Source organism: Panthera pardus, unplaced genomic scaffold (genome assembly GCF_024362965.1).
Source record: "Panthera pardus isolate Hobbes unplaced genomic scaffold, ASM2436296v1 HiC_scaffold_17, whole genome shotgun sequence".
Lineage (NCBI taxonomy): Eukaryota > Metazoa > Chordata > Mammalia > Carnivora > Felidae > Panthera > Panthera pardus.
In genome coordinates, this window is record NW_026526732.1 from 12,289,158 (window position 1) to 12,299,560 (window position 10,403).

A 10,403-nucleotide genomic window follows, 5' to 3' on the forward strand; every position below is an offset into this window, starting at 1 on the left:
AATGCTTCTTATCTTTGTAGACCATCATTCTGCCAAAAAAGAGGATTAAATTGGTCTGACATGATTTGTTTTTACAAAGTTAAGCAACCCGTTAAGCTCTTTCAGAGATTTCTAAATTATAAATTGATCATTTCTTTAACTTTATCCTCAGATACTGACTTTGATTCTATGATTTCTAGGGCCTATTTTAATATACACTCCAGGAAAAAAGGTGGATATATTTCCTGATGTCTCAAAAATTATTTCTGCTGCCTCTGAATTGGAATTTCTTAGTATCTTTAAGTGTCAGTTGATAGATATCACTCAAACTCTACTAATTTTAATATGTGCAGTATTTCCGTGTGTTTATTTCTCCATTAAGTTTGATTCAGTCTTTACAACAAGAACTTTCTGCAATGTATATATCTAATCTTTAGCAGGAAAATTAAATGTATGAAAAGATTTTTCTTGGTTGTATTCAATTATTAGTTTTCTTTCCCTGTCTATTTGAAAATTAAATGCACTCTTTAGTCTTTGAATTTTGTCTAATAAATTAAAATGTACTTGTTCTTAAAAACAGACCTCTTAAAAAAAAACAGATTTCAATCTCTCTACATTTCTCTCAATTATGTTGTAAACCTAAAATTGTTCTTAAAAAAAATAAAGTCTTGGTTAAAAAAAAAACTGATTTTCCTGCATCTTTAAAAAAAAAAATCTCTGTTCTTTGCATCCTCCTTTTAGTTTTGACCTTTATGCTATTTCCCTACATACTGTGTAGAATCTGACATATCCTCATAGAAAAAAAAATCTATAAAAAATCAGATTTCTTTAATGTAGCAATAACCAATAGAAATTTTAGGTTTTGTTTTAAAGAGAAAATAATCTATTCAAAATAGAAACAAAAATGTAGCAAACTTATAAATTTATTTAATATATATGGTGCAAGATGATTTGATAAATGACCAAACATTTATAGAGAGACATTTTCAAATGGATAGAAACAGCACATTTTTAAATGGGAATATCAATATTTTGATGCTAAAAATATCAATTGGTTCCAAATTAATAGGTTACACAAAAATGCAAATCAAAATTTAACTCCTCTTTACAATTTTTTGAAATGCTAGATATTCTAAGGTCCTTTTGAAAGAATATATGAGAAAGACAGAAGCAAAAATACGTGAAAAAGAGAAAGAAAGGAAGAGAAGGAGAGGAGAGAGAAAGGAAGGGAAGAGAAAGGAAAAGAAAAGGGGTATCATCGTGAAAGAGAAGACCCTAATATAACCAAAGGGAAAATGCTAAATTACCTACAAATGAACAATTAATCTGACATCTGCCTTCTCCAAAGCATCAATAGAGACCAAGATAGCGAAGTAATACCTTCCAAGTGCTGAAGGAACTTGACCATCATTTGAGAATTTTGTACTGAGTGAAATGATTACTCAAAAGTGAAGGAAAAATACAGACATTTTCAAACAAAAGAAAACTGAAAATTGATCTCCCTCACTGAAATGACCACAGAAAGATATATTTAAGGAAGGAGAAAATTCAATTAATGGGATACAAGAAGCAGTGATGAGCAAAGAAATTGAAAAACATGTTATCAAAAGCTCTGAGCATCGACTGTAAAAGAAAATTATTATTTCAGGAGGAATGTCTTTAAAAGTAAAATGGAAATGCTAGACAACAATAGTATGGACGATGGGACCATAACACTGGAATCAAGGTATTCCAAGGTCCGAATACGTTCAGGAGGATAAAAGAAATATTGATTCAATGTAGCCTTTGTAATTTTCTATAAATAACTTAAAAGGGATAACTTGAAACGGATTCCCTACTCACCACCATTCCTTTTAACCTAACTTTCTCCATTCTTGAGTTTTTGTTGAGCCTCAAGTACTAATTTTTTGGATCGTCAAGCGATTTGTTTTAAGACGGACTCATGAGTGTTATATTCCCTGATTTAATTCATATTTGAGAATGCAGTCTGTTGCTTTTTCACTCAACTGATAGTTGGCTAGATGTAGTGTTCTTGGACCATATTGCCTCCCCCCAGAATTTTCTAGATATTACTCTAATATTTGCTGTCATTGAATATTGTGGTAGTGATGTACGAGGTCAAATTTATTCTTTCCCCTTTATAAATAAGTCACCTTCTTAATGTTTTTTTTTCAATGAAAAGGATAAATATGAATATTCAAATGAAGTGGAATAAGCAATGATTATAAATAACCTCACACCTGTTCAGGGCAGATTAGGCTACCACATTGGTTACCAAAAAAATAACCCTGTAAATTTTCTTAGTTTTTTGGATTTTGGCATTTCAGCTTAGGGAGAGATTATGGACTTGGGATTCAGCTTCCCGTAATGTCTCTTTTATTCCTCACTGGTTACAATTTTTTAATTAGTTCTATAAGGATGTTGCTTGTAACCCCAACTTATTACCTTAGATCTGCAATCTCCCTTTTGATCTCATTCTGTTGTTTCATAATTTTTTCTTTCTTCTGTGCCTTATTAACTTAATATTCTCATTAACTTCAGCACTACGTGAAGCATTATTGAGGAATTACCTGAGTTATAATTTCTACCGGATTGGGTTTGTTTTTGCGAATTCTACATGGTTATTTCCCTTTATTTCCTACAGTATTTCTGCACAATTTCTATGCATCCAATGTATATATTTTATTACCTTGCTCATGTTAGTTAACTCTGCCCAGACATTGTAATGATTCTTCCATATCGTGAATACTTTTAGAGGGTTTTTCTCAGTGCCTTCTCTAAGACCATGTTCTCTCTCTCTCTCTCTCTTTCTTTCTCTCTCTGTCTCTTTCTTTCTTACTCTAAAAGCTTTATTGAGATATAATTCACATACCATAAAATTAATCCATTTAAAGTACACTATTCAAAGTTTTTTGTATATTTACAACTTGTGAAATACTACCACAATTAATTTTAGGGCATTTTTACATTTCAAAAAAGGGAACCCATATCAACCAACAGTCATTCCCTATTTTCCTCCAACCTGCTCCCAGCCCTAGGCAACCATTAAGGTGCTTTCTGTGTCAACAGATTTGTCTATTCTGAACATCTAAATGGATTCCATTTCATATAAAAGGAACCGTGTGATATGCGGTCTTTTGTGGCTAGCTTCTTTCACTTAGCATGTTTTCAAGATTCAACCACATTGTAGCGTATATCAGGATTTTGTTTCTTTATTTTTGCCAAATAATATTCCATTATGTACAACACTGGGTTGTTTCCACGTTGGGCGGGGGGGGGGGGGGGGCATTGTAAATAATGCTGCTATGAACGTTCAAGTACAAGTTTTTGTGTGGATCATGTTTTCTCTTTTAAACTTTGGCTTTAGCCTGGATGTTTCATGTTTTATCCACTTTCTGTGGTCTGAAAAAGCAGCAGCTGGGAAGCAGCAGTATGCCAGAGAGGAGGGAGTCTCGGCTTGGGTGGTGATATACAGACTAAGTTGGATTTCCTGCGCTCCATTTTAGCTTGTGAGATTATTGACTGTCCTGTATCTTGCTTCGCTCTAGCTAACGGGGGCAAGGGAAGGAGGATAGAATACATTTCCATAAGGAGATACTCCCAGGCTTCAGACTCTATCTCCCAATTAAGTGTGAAGCTTGGTTCCTTCTCTTCCAACAAGAAATGTCAGCTCTGCTGATTTCTTTCCCGATTCATTCATAACTTCCCATCAGAGGAAGAAAAAAAGTGAACACTCTCTCTCTTCACTTCTTTCCAAAACCGAGAGTATTTAGTGAAATGTTTCAGGAATTTTTTGACTCGTGATGGGACTCCATATTAGTAGGCTGAGATAGAAGCCCAGTCATACTGCTGGTCTCCATTCTGCTCCAGAATCTTCCATTCTTTTCCTCTTGCAGACAAGTTTTGAAAATGTATTAGATTAGGTTTGTCCTTTATCTGGTCTGTTCACCAATGTGTGTGTGTTTGTTGCATTATCAATCAACTCTCCACAGTCGAGTGTCCACAACTTTCTCTCTTTAACACAATCCAATAAGAACGTTATCCCCACAACCGTAACTACCTTCAAGGTCCACCATAACCTCCAGGATGTGAAATCCAACTGTTTTTTGTTTTGTTTTGTTTTCGGCTGCAACCGGAGAAGTTGACCACTTCTCCCTTCTTGCAACATTTTCTTCTTTTGACTTGGGTGACACAACAGTCTGTTTTCTCCCCAGCTTCTTCTGTCCAACTTTAAAATGTTGGAGTGTCCCAGGAGTTGGCCATAGTCCTTCTTCTCTTTTTCCGTCTACCTTATTCCCTTGAGTAATATCACACATTCCTATGGCTTCAAACACCATCTGCTTGCTGATGAGTCCCAAAGCTAAAACTCCATCGTAGACTTGTCTAAATTCCAGTCTGATATATCCAACTGCCTACACCACCACTGGAAGTATAACAGGCATTAAATTTTCCATATCCAAAACCAGGCACTTTATTTTTCTCCTCATAACCCTGCTCTTTCTGCATCTGACTTCAACTTAGGTCATGATCTCAGTTTGTGGGTTCAAGCCCCGCATCGGGCTCTGTGCTGACCCCTCAGAGTCTGGAGCCTCCTTCGGATTCTGTGTCTCCCTCTCTCTGCCCCTCCCCTGCTCGCTCTCTCTCTCTCAAAAATAAATAAACATTAAAAACAATTTAAAGAAATTACAAGTTAATGCCACCACTAAGGTATGTTCCAACATAGGCAATCTGTCCACATTTATAGGCAAAGCTGGTCCATGCTACTAGCACAAATAAAGCCTTGCTTATCCACTTAGCTAGTGTTTCCCTTCTCTAAGAGGTGGCTGGCATCCTAGTTTTTATCTATGTAAGTTGACTTGTTACCAAATAATCTAAAGTGTGTTCTTAGACCTCGACCAGACTTATCATGCTAGACTTTGTTCTCTTCTCTTTTTTTTTCAGTTCTTACATTGTTCTGCCTATCAATTTTCATAAGAATTTCTGCAGCCTTCTAAGTTACTTTCTCCCAGTTCTTCCTGTCAGACTGAACAGAAGAAAAGCTGCCTGAACAATTCTTTGCCAATTCCAAGTGCCTTCAAATTATTATAAAAATTTCTGATTGATCTTAAAGGAAACAGCTCAATAATGATCCAGTCTCAATATATTGACTCAGTTAAGTAATCCCCTAAGAAAAGACCATCACTATTACCTTATTTACATGATAATTTTGTGCCACACCATCCAAATTTCCAGCCAACTTACCTCAAAATCCAAATGTACTTTTTAAAAAAGTGTTTATTTATTTCTGAGAGAGATCAAGAGACCAAGTATGAGTGGGGGAGGGGCAGAGAGGACAAGGAGACACAGAATCCAAAGGAGGCTCCAGGCTCTGAGCCGTCAGCACACGTGGGGCTCAAACCCACCAGCTGTGAGATCATGAACTTAGCCGAAGTCGGGTGCTTAACCGACTGAGCCACCCAGGCGCCCGAAAATCCAAATGTACTTTTGAAAAATGTTTAGAAGTGAAAGAATAGCACCAAACAATATAAGGTGCCAGAAAACAATTCTAACAAAATGCATGAAAACTTCACAAAGAAAATATAAAACTCTATCAACCATATCTACCCTGAGCTAACATGAACACTGGTTGTTACTCCTTCACTCCCCGCTACCCCACCCACCCCCGGGGGGCTGTGGGATGGAGACCTGTCAACCATTTCTGCCCTGCACTAAACAAACATCCAGCAGAGGCTTGGGGGGAGGGGGGAAAGGGGGTGCGCGTTACAGAAAGTAAGGAAATCTAAATACGAAGTCCTGGGCCAATTCTCCAGAGGCCAATGTGTTAAACCAACCCAAATCAACACAGCAAAGGATCGGAGATTTGAACTCTGGTGAGGACTACCACCCAGGTTGCAGATTGGCCTCCGGGGAGCACACAAGTGGAGCATACCAGAATAGCAACGCAAGGCTTTGAAAACTAAATGGATACTGGAACCACAAGCCACAAAAGTGGGCCAGGATGTATGTTCTGAACCTAAACCTGCTAACTGCCAGCTAAAATTAAAGCTCTAAATAAGAACCAGAGTGTCATAACATTATATTTAAAATGTATAGGATACAATCCAAAAATTTTGTCATACAAAGAACTAGGAAAATCTCAACTCAAATGAGAAAAGAAAATCAACAGACGCCAACACCAAGATGACACGAATGTCGGAATTATCCAACAAGACTTTTAAAGCAGCTATCGTAAAAACGTTCCAACAGGCAACTGCAACCACTCGTGAAGCAAATGGAAAAATAGATAGTCTCAAGCAAAGAAGATATACAAAGAACCAAATGCAAGTTTTGAACTTAGAAACATAATCACTGAAAGAAAAAACTCACCAGATGGGCCCGTGGTAGGTAGACTGATGCCCCAAAGATGTCTACATCCTAATCCCTGGTACCTGTGTATATGTGAAGTTGTCTGGCAATGGGGAATTAAGGTTCCAGAGGAAATTATGGTTGCTTTGAGATGGTTCCCCCAAGATGGGAAGATTATCCTAGATGATCTGGGTGGACCCAGCGTTATCTCAAGGGTCTTTAAAGGTGGAAGAGGGAGGCAGCGGAGTCAGTCAGAGTCAAAGAAGATGTGATGGCCAAAGTGGAAGCTGGAATGATGTGATTGACGGTTTTGAAGACGGAAAGGGCTACAAGCCAAGGAAAGCAAGCAGCTTCTGGGAGCTGGGGGAGGCAAGGAAACCACGTCCGCTGGAGCCTTCGGAAAACAACACAGCCCCCAAACACCTTGAGTTTAGCCCAGTGAGATATATAGTGGAGTTTGACCCCCCCAAAAATAGTAATAATAAGATGATAAATTTGTGTTGTCTCAGACTTTGGGATAATTTACTATAGTAGCAATAGATCATACAGATGGAAAGGAACAATACCATCAATGCATCGGTGCCTTTCAAAACAATCTATAAATTCAAAGTAATTTCATTCAGAATCCTGAAAAGGTTTTTCATGAGATTTGGCAGGCTAATTTTTTAAATGTGTTCTAGAAGAATATAGGGATAAGAATAACCCAGACACAACTAAAGAACAAAAATGGTCAAACTTTTTCTGTAAAGGTCCAGATAATACATATTTTGGGCTTTGTTGGCCACAGATGGCCTCTGTCATGTCTCCTGCTTTGATTTTGTTTATTATTCAGTCCTTTACCAATGTGAAAACCGTTCTTAGCTCAAGGAGTCTATAAAAATGGAGCACCAGCTGGGTTTGGCCCATGGGCCATAGTTTGCAGATCCCAGAATTAGAACAGCATGAATAAGCCTCATAATCATATTGAGAAAAAAAGTTGTAGAAAAATATACACAGAGTAGAACCACTCAAGATTGAAAATGCAAAATAATGCTATTCATACAAACACACACATAATCACATACATGGAAGTAAACACAAATGCACAAAAATTAAAGTACAAGCTCCAAATTCAGAACAATTGCTAGTTCTCTTTTTTAATGTTTGTTTACTTATCTTGAAAGAGAGATTGAGAGAGAGGTAGCACATGTGAGCGGGGGGAGGGACAGAGAAGGAGGGAGAGAGAGAATCCCAAGCAGGCTCTGCACCGTCAGCTCAGAGACTGACACAAGGCTCCAACTCACCAACCATGAGATCGCGAACTGAGTTGAAATCAAGAGTCGGGCGCTTAACCCACTGAGCCACTCAGGCGCCCCACAATGGCTATTTCTGATGACAAAAGAGAATGGGAACACGCACAGGGCTCTCATAGTCTCGGTAATATTTATTTCTTAAACTGCATTTTTAATTTGTATTACTTAAGGTGTAATTTTGTGTGCACATGATACATTTCATAATATGCAAGCATTCCGGGTAGGTTTTTGCTCTGCTAGACTACGAATGATTCCTCAAGTCACTGTGGCTCAAATGGAGTTTCCTGCCGGGATGGAGTGTCCCAAGTTCGTCCTCACCGAGTGCATCTTATAAATTACAGGTGAGATTTTGGACACTTGGCTTTCTGGGACTGAGGAAGATGTGTCCAGCTCTTCATTGTGTCTGTGGCAAGGAAACCTGACTTATCTGTCAGTGACAGAGGTCTAGAAGTTTCCCAGAAGTCTGTAGTTAAAGAGCCCCAGGATCTCCACCACTGCCATCCCTCAACACACACGTCCATTTGTCTCAACCACTGAGGGAATGGGGGTTTTACGATTATACCAAGATACACCAGTCCACGAAGATGGTCTTTTCTACTGCTCAGTATCTTCGGCCCCAGATGCACTATGTGAATTTCTAGGAACCTCTGCTCCACTTTTATTCATTTATTTTCTTTGAACTTCGGAGTGAGGGTCAAAGTGTGGTGGAAACACAGGATAGACAGAAAATACGAGAAGAGGTCTGGCGCGAACATTCCAAACTACGGCAGGGTGAGGGCTGGAAGGCAGACCCAGCCCAGGTGCAAAAGCAGCTGGGCAGGGACGACACAGCGTGATGCCCGAAGAAGAGCTGTGGGTCAGGCAACAGTGGGCATAAAGACGTGCAAGAAGAGATAGGCACATCCCGAGAAGGAAGTCGACCAGGCTAGCAAAAACCCCAAGTGGGGGTGGTGAGCACCTGCGTGGCTCAGTCAGTTAAGCATCTGACTTAGGCTTGGGTTGTGATCTCACGGTTCATGAGTTCGAGCCCCCCGTCGGGCTCCACACTGACAGCACAGAGCCTGCTTTGGATTCTCTGTCTCCCTCTCTCTGTGTCCTTCCCCCACTCAAAATAAATAAATAAACATTTAAAAACAAAAACAGGGGCACCTGGGTGGCTCAATCGGTTAAGCGTCCGGCTTCCACTCAGGTCTTGATCTCACAGCTTGGGGTTTCGAGCCCCGTGTTGCTCTCTGTGCGGACAGCTCAGAGCCTGGAGCTGCTTCAGATTCTGTCTCCCCCCTCTCTCTGACCCTCCCCTGCTGCCGCTCTGTCTCTCTCTCCCTCTCTTAAAAATAAATAAACGTTAACAAAAAATTAAAAACAAAACAGCAACAACAAAATCCCAACAACAACAAAATCCCAACAACAACAAAATCCCAAGTGGGTAGCATATTGGATTGAAGAGAGCAAGTCTCAGCACCAGGAAGCGAATCAGGGTGCTGGTTACACAGCTGGATGTCAGAAGCAGCCATCCATGGACTCACTTGAGGTCTGCAGGGTGGCGAGACCCAAACCGGGGCTCAGTTCTTAGAAGCAGAGCACGCAGGAGGCATCACAGGGCTCTGGGGTCTGGGAAGCTGGCATATTAAATTCCGTGGGATGAGACAATGGAGCTGTTTAAATCCTGCCCATCTGTTGTTTGAATCGGTCCAGGAACCAGGGCAGCGCTAAGCCTTGTGGTGAATGGGAAGACTGGCCCAGCTCCTGTGATCTGGGGAAGGTCATGGAAAGAGAAAGGAGAGGGCAATGGCTCTTCTGCTTCCGCTCGTCTATTTTGCTTCCTGCCCCTCTCCCTCCTGTCCCCACCCAGGCATTAATTAATTATTTGTACTAACATCTGCAGCACAGTTTTCAGATTCACTGCTGGTACAAAGAAAGCAACGCAAAATAAAGTTATGTTGCTGTATTTTTTAAATGGTGCATCTTTGTTTGAAAATTGCTTAAGTTTTGAAACGTCTCCCCATCCGGCATGATTAATGTGATACATAGAGCAAAGCAGCAGAGTGAGTGGAGAATTAGCCAGCGCGGGTTCACCCTAGAGGCATTTATCTTTGCTTTTTTTTTTTTTTTCCCCACCCCCCTTGTGCCTGCGCTGAGCCTGAGGGTAAGCTGACACTTTTTTTTTTCTTTTTTAACAAATTAAGCTTCATTTTCTTTTTTGCGTGTGTGTTAAGAACCTTGAAGGGAATGAGCAATGTCTCCGGCCTCCAATACCAGCTGCCATGGCAGGAAAGAAAGAGGTGACAATTTCCTGCAGATTCAGAATGATTGTTTTAATGGGGCTGTGGCCGAGGTAACAGGCGCAAAGAGAGCGTGCGGCCAGGAACAAGCAGGCTCTCTCCTTCCCGAGCCTCGCGCTACATGATGTAACATTTAGCTTCTGGCTTAAGGTGCATCTCTCCTCTGCTTTGATTTATCCTCACTCTGGCAAATCACAGAGATATGTTACAGGAGATGCATTTAGAGCTGTTGTTATAGCTCATTGAGGAGCAAGGCTGTTATTCCCATCAGAGAAAAATCTCACGTGTAGCAGGGTGAGTGACCTAGAATAAAGGGAAAGAAAGAAAAAGAGAGAGAGAGAGAACAGCAATGTAGATGTTATGCTGGGATGAAATTGTATTCACCTTGATTGAAAACTCTTTTATTATGAACATAATTTAGATCAGAATGGTAAATAGAACTCGTGGGCACCTTGCCTGGCCGGTTGCTGCTGAGTAGTACGCAGCCGCTCCCATAATGTAAGTG